This window comes from Rhinoderma darwinii, chromosome 2 (assembly GCF_050947455.1).
Source record: "Rhinoderma darwinii isolate aRhiDar2 chromosome 2, aRhiDar2.hap1, whole genome shotgun sequence".
NCBI classification, from domain to species: Eukaryota; Metazoa; Chordata; class Amphibia; order Anura; family Rhinodermatidae; genus Rhinoderma; species Rhinoderma darwinii.
Window position 1 is genome coordinate 250965452 of NC_134688.1, and position 12635 is coordinate 250978086.

Below are 12635 nucleotides of genomic sequence, written 5' to 3' on the forward strand. Positions count from 1 at the left end.
TTCTATAGATTTTATATATACATTGCAGCAAATAAATCCTTGGATTTTATTTGTAAATTGCCCTTGCACTGTTTTTCTTTTTTGGCTACGTTCATATCTGCGTCAGGGCTTCGCCCCGACTAAATTTTCTGTCGGAACGGAGCCCTGACTCAGCCTTAGGGCTTATTCAGACGAACGTATAATACGTCCGTGCTACGCGTGTGAAAATCGTGCGTCGCACGGACCTATGTTAATGAATGGGGCCATTCAGACTGTCAGTGAATTTCACGCAGCGCAAAACGCCACGTTTTTTTGCACCCGCAAAACGCACATGCTCGTGTGAATCCGGCCTTATGCGGTTTTAAAATTTGCCTGCTGGGAATGTGTCTCCAGTGCCGTGATCTTTCTGCTGTATGGATTGGTGGTCTGACTACATTTTTATTTCGTACTACGGTATTCATTCCATCAAAACGACGGAGCCCTTGCACAGCTGACACAAACGGAAACAATTGGCACCGAAACTGTCATCAATGGTGATGGAAATGGAAACCTATGGTTTCCGTTTCTGTCAGTCAGGGCTCCGTTCCGACGGAAAGCTCTGTCGGAATGGAGCCTTGACGCAGATGTGAACGAAGCATAAGGAGTTTATCTGGGAAGTGAACATTTTTTCTTAGGGGCTTCAAATGATATAAAAAAAAAAAAAAGCAATACTCTGGTAACAAATCATATTTCTGGCATCGTGCCAGAAATACAGCAAGGCCGCTGAGCCCTCTGATTGTCAGCAGCCGTCACATGCTACATACAACGGCCCCTGGGTCTGCCATGCACGGAAGCCTATGAGGACCAGCCGGAGGCCGATCCTCATAGGCTATCTGTCAGTGTGACTCTCAGGGTATGTGCACACGTGAACTGGCTTTTACGTCTGAAAAGACAGACTGTTTTCAGGAGAAAACAGCTGCGTTGTTTCAGACGTAAAAGCTCCTCCTCGCATTATGCGAGGCGTCTTTGACGGCCGTAATCTTGAGCTGCTCTTCATTGACTTCAATGAAGAACGGCTCAAATTACGTTGCAAAGAAGTGTCCTGCACTTCTTTGCCGAGGCAGTCAATTTACGCGTCGTCGTTTGACAGCTGTGAAACGACGCCGCGTAAATGACAGGTCGTCGGCACAGTACGTCGGCAAACCCAATCAAATGAATGGGCAGATGTTTGCCGACGTATTGTAGCCGTATTTTCAGACGTAAAACGAGGCATAATACGCCTCGTTTACGTCTGAAAATAGGTTGTGTGAACCCAGCCTCAGCGTCACACTGACAGTTTGTAACACGTTACACTACCTAGGTAGTGTAATGTATTATAGCAGCTATCAGTGCTGCAGGTCTAAAAGTAAAAAAAAAAAGTCATAACAATGTTTCATAAAATTGTAAAAACCAAAAATGCTTTTTCCCTATAAGTCTTTTATTATAGGAAAAAAATGAAACCGTTAAAAAAGTACACATATTTGGTATCACCGCGTTCATAATGACCCAAACTATAAAACGATAAAATTATTTTTCCCGCACGGTGAACACTGCAAAAAAAATTTAAAAAACAATGCCAGCATCACTATTTTTTTGGTCATCACCCCTCCCAAAATATAGAATAAAAAGTCGCATGTACCCCAAAACAGTACCAATAAAAACTACAACCCATCTCACAAAAAACAAGCCCTTACACAGCTTTTTTGACTGAAAAATAAAAAAAGTTACGGCTCTCAGAATATGGTGACAAAAAATAAATAATTTTATAGAAAAGTGATTTTATTGCGCAAACGCCACAAAAAATAAATAAATTATATACATATGGTATAGTATCTATCCGCAAAATAAAGTAAAATGTTATTTATAGCGCACAGTGAACACTGTAAAAAAAAAAAAAAGACAAAAAAACATTGGCAAAATGTACGTTTTTTTGTTACTTTGCTTGCCAAAAAAAATCTAACAAAAAGTGATGTGCCCTAAAATTGTACCAATGAAAACTACAGATTGTAACAGAACAAATAAGCCCTCGCACGGCTCCAGTCGAGAAAAAATAAAAATGTTCTGGCGCTCAGAATATAGCGACAGAAATTGTGTAGAGCGTTCCAAAAGCGGATAACATCCGGCACCATTTATCAGTGCGACACCGGCCACATATCTATAAAATATTATTTATTTACCCCATTATTATACCCTCTTATTATGCCCTGATGTTCTCTGCACAGATTACATATGCCCCCACATTATAAACTGAAATACCAGCAAAACTCCAAACCGAACTACTACAAAGCAACATCTGTGCTCCAAAAGCCAAATGGCACTCCCTCCTTTCTGATCTCTGCCGTCGATCCAACAGCAGTTTATTACCACATATGGGGTATTGCCGTAATCAGGAGAAATAGCTTTACAAGTTTTGGGGTGCTTTTTATTCTTTATTCCTTATAAAAAAAATTTTTTTTTTATATTTTTTCAGAAAAAATGTCGTTTTTCATTTTCACAGACAAAGTCCAATAAATATAGCAAAATAACTGTGGGGTCAAGATGCTAACTATACCCCTAGATAAATTCCTTGAGGTGTGTAGTTTCCAAAACCATGTAACTTTCCCCTATTTTGGCACCACAAGACCTCTTCAAACCTGACATGGTGCCTAAAATATATTCTTAAAAAAAAGGAGGCCCCAAAATCCTCTAGGTGCTCCTTTGCTCCTGAGGCCTGTGTTTCAGTCCATTACCACACTAGAGCCACATTTGGGATATTTCTAAATACTGCAGAATCTGGGCAATAAATATTGTGTTGCATTTCTCTGGTAAAACTTTCTGTGTTACAGATTTTTTTTTATTATAAATTAATTTCGGCAAAAAAAATGAAATTTGTAAATTTCACCTCTACTTTGCTTTAATTCCTGTGAGACGCCTAAATGGTTAAAACACTTTCTGAATGCTGTTTTGAATACTTTGAGGGGTGCAGTTTTTAAAATAGGGTGATTTATGGGGCCTATCTAGTACATAAGGCCCTCAAAGCCACTTCAGAACTGAATGGGTCCTTGAAAAATAGCCTTTTGAAATTTTCTTGAAAATATCAGAAATTTCTGCTAAAGTTCTAAGCCTTGTAATGTCCTAGAAAAATTAAATAATGTTCAAAAAACGATGCAAATATAAAGTAGACATATGAGGGATGTTAATTAGCAACAATTTTGTGTGGTATTACTATCTGTTTTACAAGTAGATACATTTAAAATTAGAAAAATCATAATTTTTTAAAATTTTCTTTCAATTTTAGTGTTTTTTACAAATAAGCAATGAATTTATTGACCAAATTTTTCCACTAACATAAAATACAATATGTCATGAGAAAACAGTCTCAGAATCGCTTGAATAGGCAAAAGCATTCTAGAGTTATCGTCAGATTTGGAAAAATGGGGCTGGTCCTCAAGGGCCAAAATGACCTTGGTCCTGAGAGGGTTAAACGGCTGAAAATCAGGTGCTGTTTTCCTGTGAGAACAGCTCCGTATTTTCAGCCGTATTTTGTTAAGGCCCCATGCACACAACAGTATTTTCATCTATCCCGAAATTCTGTCCGTAAATACGGTCCGTATTGCATCCATATTCCATCCGTATATACGGATCCGTAAAAAAAAGAGGGAGGATGCAAATTATGTTATAAGCAATGTTGCATAGCAATGCTTCCATAAATACGGACGGTATACGGATGCACATGCTTAGCCATCCGTATTTACAGAAGCTCCCATAGACTTCTATGGTAGAGTCTTTTGCCGTTATTACTGACAAGCATAGGACAGGTTCTATAATTTTTTCAGCACGGACACCGATCAGTAAAAATACTGTCCGTGGCCAATAGAAATGAAAGGGGGCGTAATTACTGTCAGTAAGTAGTGCTGAAAAATACGGTGGTGTGCATGGAGCCTCAGCGTGTGAACATACCCTTAGGCCTCATGCACACGACTGTAGCGCGATTTGCGGGCGGCTTGCGGCTGACAGTCCGATGCCGGCCGACCTGAAAATCACGGGCATGCACATGGCCGCGGCCATTATTTTCAATGAGCCCGGACCGCAGAAGATGGCCGTAATAAGACATGTCCGTTCTTTCTGCGGTGCGGGCTCCCGGGCCATGCACAGACCGTAAAAACTACGGTCGTGTGCATGGCCCCATAGAAATGAATTGGGCCGCAATTCTCCCGTGGATTTTCGGGGGGAATTGCGGCCGCAAAAGCACGTTCGTGTGCATGGGGCCTTAGGTAACGGCGCAGGGATGCTCTTTTGAGAGAGAGACTAAGATCCAGGCTGCAATAAAGGGACAGTAATATGACTTTATGAACCAAATTCCAGACGACACATCAAAAGACTGTAAGGTCCTGTTCACACTAAGTTTGAAGGCAGAAAATATGTGCCTCAGAATTCCTTCAGGAATTTTGAGGCAAATTTTGAACTGCCTGTGCTTTTTGTTCGATGCCTTTTTTGCCCGCGGCCTTTGATTCCAATTCAAGGACCGCGGGCAAAAAAAGTTAAAGAGGCTCTGTCACCAGATTTTGCAACCCCTATCTGCTATTGCAGCAGATAGGCGCTGCAATGTAGATTACAGTAACGTTTTTATTTTTAAAAAACTAGCATTTTTGGCCAAGTTATGACCATTTTTGTATTTATGCAAATGAGGCTTGCAAAAGTCCAAGTGGGCGTGTTTAAAAGTAAAAGTACAACTGGGCGTGTATTATGTGCGTACATCGGGGCGTTTTTACAAAAATGGTCATAACTTGGCCAAAAATGCTTGTTTTTTAAAAATAAAAACGTTACTGTAATCTACATTGCAGCGCCGATCTGCTGCAATAGCAGATAGGGGTTGCAAAATCTGGTGACAGAGCCTCTTTAAGAAAAATGCTCAGAAACTAGCGCTGCAGGTTATATCTGCCTCCCATTGATTTCAATGGGGGGTCAGAGGCAGAAACTGCCGCCCGGAAAAAAGAAACGCCTCTGCCAATGGGGGGTGATTTCGGACGCTTTTTGGAACAGATTCCGACGTGGTTTCTGCATCAAAATAAGCGCCAAAATACATGAACTGACTGTGCGCTGGCAGTAATAATCCATAAGTCAACTGTTACCTACACCGAACCATACTCATAATTGTGGGATACATTGAATGTAAAAAGAACAATTTTAGACATAATTAATTTACTGCTTTGTTGCTCTTTTAGGGTATGTTCACACGCCCTATTTACGGACGTAATTCAAGCTTTTTACGCCTTGAATTACGCCCGAAAAAACGGATCCAAACCGCCTACAAACATCTGCCCATTGAATTCAATGGGTCTTACGGTGTTCTGTGCAGATGGGTTGTTTTTTTACGCGCCGCTGTCAAAAGATGGCGCGTAAAAAGACGCCCGCCTCAAAGAAGTGCATGTCACTTCTTGGGACGTAATTGGAGCCGTTTTTCATTGACTCCAATGAAAACCAGCTCCGATTACGTCCGTAAAAGACGCTGCGAAAAACGTGTGCACTTGTCAAAACGTCTGAAATTCAGGAGCTGTTTTCGCCTGAAAACAGCTCTGTAATTTCAGATGAAATTGGCGTTGCCGTGTGAACATACCCTTAGGGTGTGTTCACACGACCTATATTCAGCCATTTTTTTCTTAAGCGTGTGAACACAGCCTAAGGCCGGATTCACACAAGCGTGTGCATTTTGCGCAAGCAAAAAACACGGCGTTTTGTGCGCGCAAAAGGTACATAACAGCTCCGTGTGTCAGCAGCGTATGATGCGTGGCTGCGTGATTTTTGCTCAGCCGCCATCATTATGACACTCTGTTTGTAGTGCTTCCGTGTGCTGCGCGTGATTTTTACGCACCCATTGACTTCAATGGGTGCGTGATGCGCGAGAAACGTACAAATATAGGACATGTCGTGAGTTTTACGCAGCGGACACACGCTGCATAAAAATCACTGACTGTCTGAACGGCCCCATAGATTAACAAAGGTCCGTGCGAGGCGCGTGAAAATCATGCGCGTTGCACGGACGTATATCACGTTCGTCTGAATAAGCCCTAACTCATACTAAAGAAAAGTTATATCTTATTACTGGTGTCAGTGATTTGTAACTAGCCACAGGGTTATGTAAACCAAATCTGTATTAGTAAAGAATCAGTGAAAACCTGTACTTGCCACTTGAAACCACGGCAAGTATAGGTGCAATTTATGCTTTGGAATCTCTGCTTTACTATTGCGGGGTTTCCCCGTTGAATTTATTGGGGAGGTAAAACCTGCATTAAATAACAAATGCTGCAATTTTTATTGTGGAAAAGCTGCGATTCCACTGCAAAAATTGCAACTAAAAAAAAACTACTTTTTTAGGGGTAAAATGAATAAAAAGGTTTATACTTACCACCCGGGCGTTGTCATATCGATGCTTTCTTCTGTTCTTCGTCTTGGCTGACCTCCTGGGATGACGTTTCATCCCATGTGACTGCTGCAGCCAATCACAAGCTGCAGCGGTCACATGGGCTGCACAGACAACAGAGGGACGCGTCATCATGACCTCCTAGCATCGTACATAACTATGATGCTAGGAGCCCGGCTCCCTGCACTGTGTTCGGTCCGGTACTTGCGGCCGAAATACGTCCGTCAATTACGGACGTAATGCCCTCGTGTGCACATACCCTAAGGGTTCAAGGACAGATACGCTGGGTACTTTTACGCCTGTGTGAACATGACCTAAGGGTATGTTCACACATATCAGATTTCCTGCGAAAAGCTCTGCAGCAAATCCGGCCCAGATTCTGCAGGTAATATAAGCAAAAATCTGCACCAAATTGTATTTGATTTGGTGCAGATTTTTGGCCGGATTTGCTGCTGCGGAGAACAGGGGATAAAAAATAAAGCACTATACTCATCTCTCTTGACACTTCTGAAGTGAAGCGTTTTTGCTCTTCCGACGGGTCTCTGTTGAGCCGGCCTCCTGAGTTTTTGTCGCAAGTGACACTGCAGCTAGTGATTGGTCGGCTCAACACAAGACTAGCCTGGGGAGCAGAGACGCGTTGCTATGAGGCTGGATTCACACGAGCGTGGCGTTTTTTCGCGCGCAAAAACCACTTGACAGCTCCGTGTCATCGGTGTTTGATGCGCGGCAGCCGCCATCATAGAGATGAGGCTTGTCGACGTCAGTCACTGTCCAGGGTGCTGAAAGAGTTAACTGATCGGCAGTTAACTCTTTTAGCACCCTCAACAGTGAATGCCGATCACAATATCGAGCAACCTGTTAAAAAAAAAAGAAAAAATTCGTACTTACCGAGAACTTCCCTCCCGGCCGTTGCCTTGGTGACGCGTCCTTGGTGACGCGCCTCTCTTGACATCTGGCCCCACATCCCTGGATGACGCGGCAGTCCATGTGACCGCTGCAGCCTGTGCTTGGCCTGTGATTGGCTGGAGCTGTCACTTGGACTGAATTGTCATCCCGGGAGGTCAGACTGGAGGAAGAAGCCGGGAGTTATCGGTAAGTCAGAACTTCTTTTTTTTTTACACGTTCATGTATATTGGGATCGGAAGTCACTGTCCAGGGTGCTGAAACAGTTTAACTCTTTCAGCACCCTGGACAGTGACTATCTCCTGACGTCGCGTGCCGGAAATTTTTTTGCCGGGTTCGGTTCGGTTGGCCGGGTTCGCTCATCTCAAAGACACTCCGTTTGGATGTTTGTAAACAGAAAAGCACGTGGTGCTTTTCTGTTTACATTCATCCTTTTGACAGCTCTTGCGCGAATCACGCAGTTCGCACGGAAGTGCTTCCGTGCGGCATGCGTGGTTTTCACACACCCATTGACTTCAATGGGTGCGTGATGCGTGCAAAACGCCGAAAGAACGGACATGTCGTGACTTTTTTTCAGCGGACTCACGCTGAGAAAAAATCACGGAGATGTCTGCACGGCCCCATAGACACATATAGGTCAGTGCAACGCGCGTGCAAATCACGCGTGTTGCACGGACGTTTTTCCCGTTCGTCTGAATAAAGCCTAAGTGCGTCATAGAAGTTGTATATGGTCTATTTTTTTTATTTTGAAGTGGAAAATTTTTTTTTTATTCCACAGTAAAAAAAATAAAAAACGCAACATTTGCCATTTGTTGCAAATTTTACCCATTGAGTTCAATAGGAAAGCAAAAATCTGCAACAAATGTGCAACCATTCCAAAGCATAAATTGGCATCCTGCGAAATGAAAAATTTGAACCGCAGATCAATTTCTACATGGAATAATATTCTATTCAACTGCTTCTTAGTTATCTTGGTCTAATAGATAAGTGTTGTCCAAAGGTGACAACCAGTAATGACAGCCATTAAAGGAACACGGCAAGAAAAACTGATGCCTAGTGCAGTGCACAACTCAGGGATTCAAAGAAACCAAACAGAAATTCTGCACCACCCACTAGGTATAACACAGTTATCCGTTTTTCCAGGAATGTTCCTTCAGGCCGGGTTCCGATGTAGCGTAAATGCTGCAGAATTTCCGCAACGGAATTCTGTGCGGAAATTCCGCAGCATTTACAGTAGCAGCAAAGTAGATGGGATTTTGAAAATGTCATGCCTACCCTGGGGAAAAAAAATGCAGCAAAAACATTAACCGGTTAAGGACTAGGCTGTTTTACAGCTAAATGACCAGAGCAAATTTTACAATTTTGCTATGCGCTTCTTTAGATGACTATAACTCTGCAGGTGAATAAAGTTCATCTTTGAATTTTGCACTCTTTTTAAAGGACAGATAGGGCTTTGTTTTAGTGGCATTTGTCAGTATAGATCATTTTTATTTTTTTCTCTAAAGTGGCCAAAATTGGAAAAAAATGCAAGAATTTAGCAAATGCGTCAGTTTATGCTAGCATTTTTCACACACGGTATGGACCACGGACAAAATTAATCTCCTTTCACATTCTTCCACTTCTCCCGTGCATGGGGATACCAAATATGTGTGCCTTATTCACTATGCGGGCATGTGCCAGGGCTTGGCATAAAAGGAGGCTTTTTGGCCTTTTCGGTCCAGGAATTTAGCATTTGATTTTATAGCAGCGTACTGTTTTCTGGGGGGCCTAATGCTGCTGAAACATTAGAATCACCCCATAAATGACTTCATTCACACAAGTAGACCCCACAGGGTTTCCTTCAAGGGGTTTATCATATTTTTAGACAGTCCAGTTTTCTTCTGAAAGTTTCTTGAATAAGATGGAACAAAATAAAATCAGCGCTTTTTTAGCAAATGCGTCAGTTTATGCTAGCATTTTTCACACACGGTATAGACCGCGGACAAAATTCATCTCCTTTCACATTCTTCCACTTCTCCCGTGCATGGGGATACCAAATATGTGTGCTTTATTCACGGGCATGTGCCAGGGCTTGGCATAAAAGGAGGCTTTTTGGTCCAGGAATTTTGCATTTGATTTTATAGCAGCATACTGATTTCTGGGGGCCTAATGCTGCTGAAACATTAGAAACACCCCATAAATGACTTCATTCACACAAGTAGACCCCACAAGGTTTCCTTCAAGGGGTTTATCATATTTTTGGACAGTCAAGTTTTCTTCTGAAAGTTTCTTGAATAAGATGGAACAAAATAAAATTAGCTTTTTTTTTAACAAATGCGTCAGTTTATGCTAGCTTTTTCACACACAAAATGGACCACGGACAAAATTCATCGCATTTCACATTCTTCCACTTCTCCCGTGCATGGGGATACCAAATATGTGTGCTTTATTCACGGGCATGTGCCAGGGCTTGGCATAAAAGAAGGCTTTTTGGCCTTTTCGGTCCAGGAATTCTGCACTTGATTTTATAGCCGGATACTGTTTTCTGGGAGGCCTAATGCTGCTGAAACATTAGAAACACCCCATAAATGACTTCATTCACACAAGTAGACCCCACAAGGTTTCCTTCAAGGGGTTTATCATATTTTTAGACAGTCTAGTTTTCTTCTGAAAGTTTCTTGAATAAGATGGATCAAAATGAAATTAGCAATTTTTTAGCAAATGCGTCAGTTTATGCTAGCATTTTTCACACACGGTATAGACCACGGACAAAATTAATCTCCTTTCACATTCTTCCACTTCTCCCGTGCATGGGGATACCAAATATGTGTGCTTTATTCACGGGCATGTGCCAGGGCTTGGCATAAAAGAAGGCTTTTTGGCCTTTTCGGTCCAGGAATTCTGCACTTGATTTTATAGCCGGATACTGTTTTCTGGGGGGCCTAATGCTGCTGAAAGATTAGAAACACCCCATAAATGACTTCATTCACACAAGTAGACCCCACAAGGTTTCCTTCAAGGGGTTTATCATATTTTTAGACAGTCTAGTTTTCTTCTGAAAGTTTCTTGAATAAGATGGATCAAAATGAAATTAGCAATTTTTTAGCAAATGCGTCAGTTTATACCAGCATTTTTCACACACGGTATAGACCACGGACAAAATTAATCTCCTTTCACATTCTTCCACTTCTCCCGTGCATGGGGATACCAAATATGTGTTGCTTATTTATCACATAGAGATGTAGGAGGGCGGACGATAGAAGAAGCTTATTTCACAAATCACCTTTTTTCAAAGCTGGTTTTACAAAACTCAACAGAGTTTCTATAACACTTCCAAAATATCTGCTCTTGAAGCAGAAATCCCAAAATATTCATCTAGGGGTATAATGGGAATTTATTTTTTGGGGTTTTCTAAAATAAGAAATTGCAGGTTTATGCAAATGGAGCTCTCCAGCAGATGAACTTTAGAAAACATCAAACATGACATCCACCCCACCCCCCACCCATTCCCTCCCTCACCCTTGGAGTAAAATCAGGGGGAAAATAAAAAAGTAATGTAGGGCAAATATATTTTCAACAAATTAACTAAAATCTAATAATTCAGAACAGTGTGGTATTTTTTAAAACATGGCTCAATGCACAGGCCTGGTTGCGAGGGACATGAGGGGCAGAAATATCGGGAATCTTTGCGGTGCCCGTCTTTTCTGCAGACGCGGCACTTTTTCTGAGGGTTGCTTCTGGTTGGTGTTGGGGGAATCCGAGTGATGAAATGTCTTTCAGTCAGTCGCATGACATCCTCAGACTGGGGGCATTCTCTGGTGTCCTGAACATCAAATATGAGGCCTTCAATAATTTTCTCCTGGAAATCCAGGTATGTGTCTCTGCCTCTGTTTTTTTTTATAGAACACAAATGAATTGTGGATTCCCACCTGTAACAAATAAATGCCCACTTTTTTGTACCAGGTTTTAGTTTTGCGTTTTACTAAATAGGGCTGTAAAACCTGGTCGCTTAAATCCACCCCCCCATGTACTTGTTATATTCGGACACGCTCACTGGTTTGTGCTTGTCCGATGTTGCCCCCTTTCCCTCACTGCCACTGTTCCTGCGGTATGAATCGTGCTTAGCACATACACATCTTTGCGATCCCTGAACTTGACCGCCAGCAATTCCTCAGATGCATAAGCACAGGAGTCCCCCTTTACCATGCACTTCCCCACTAATTGCTGTGGAAAACCAATTCTGTTTTTGCGCATGGTACCACATGCCCCAGTCCTTGCAGCATGCAAATGCCTAAACAGGGGCACACTGGAATAAAAATTATCACAGTACAGGTGGTACCCCTTGTGAAGCAGAGGCTGCATTATCTCCCACACGATCTTACTGCTGGTGGGAAGATATGGGGGGCGTCCAGGAACATTTATTGTGCGGTCCCGCCCTTCATAAATTCTGAAGGCGGTGGTATATCCTGACCCGCTTTCACACAATTTGTAGAGCTTAACGCCATATCTTGCCCTTTTTGAAGGTAGATATTGGCGAAAGCTAAGTCTGCCATGAAAGTTGAGGAGGGATTCGTCCACACTTACATTCTGCTCAGGGGTGTAGAGTTGCAGAAATAAATTATTCAGGGAATTTATTAGCGGTCTTATTTTGAACAACCGATCCCGGTTTGCATCGGTACTTGGGGGGGCCTGTGCGTTGTCATTGAAGTGGAGGAACCTCATTATTGTCTCATAACGAGACCTGGGCATTACTGCAGAATATACTGGGGTGGCTTGGGCGGGTCTTGTTGACCAGTAAGACCTAATGGAGGGCTTTTTGACAATACCCATATTTAGGGTGAGCCCCAAAAAAATTTTTAATTCCTGCAAATTGGTGGCCGTCCAATCTCTGCCATGGGTGGATGAAGGTTTCTGCCTTATATATTGAGTGGCATATAAATTTGTTTCGTGGACAATCTGATTTAGGATGTCGTCCGTTATAAATAAATGGAAGTAATCCATTTGGACAAAATTTGTATTGTCCACGGTTATGCCAGGAGTGGCAGTAAATCCGTGGATTCTAGGCCCAAAAGATGGGGCAGGTGCCCATACAAGAGCCTGGACTGGAGGGACCAGGCTGTCCCGTGCTACAGCGCTACTGGGCCCTGCGCTTCCATGTTCTGCAGTTTCAACTGCATCAGGGGCAACGTCCCCTGAAGATGAACCTGAAGTGACGCTGTCATCGTCACTACCTAAAACAGGTTCCATCTCTGACGCCATCTCTGATGCGGTCTCCGACTCAGACCACAGCATGGCATATGCCTCCTCAGCGCTAAAGAACTTCCTCGCCATAACGTAACTAACACTAACACTAACT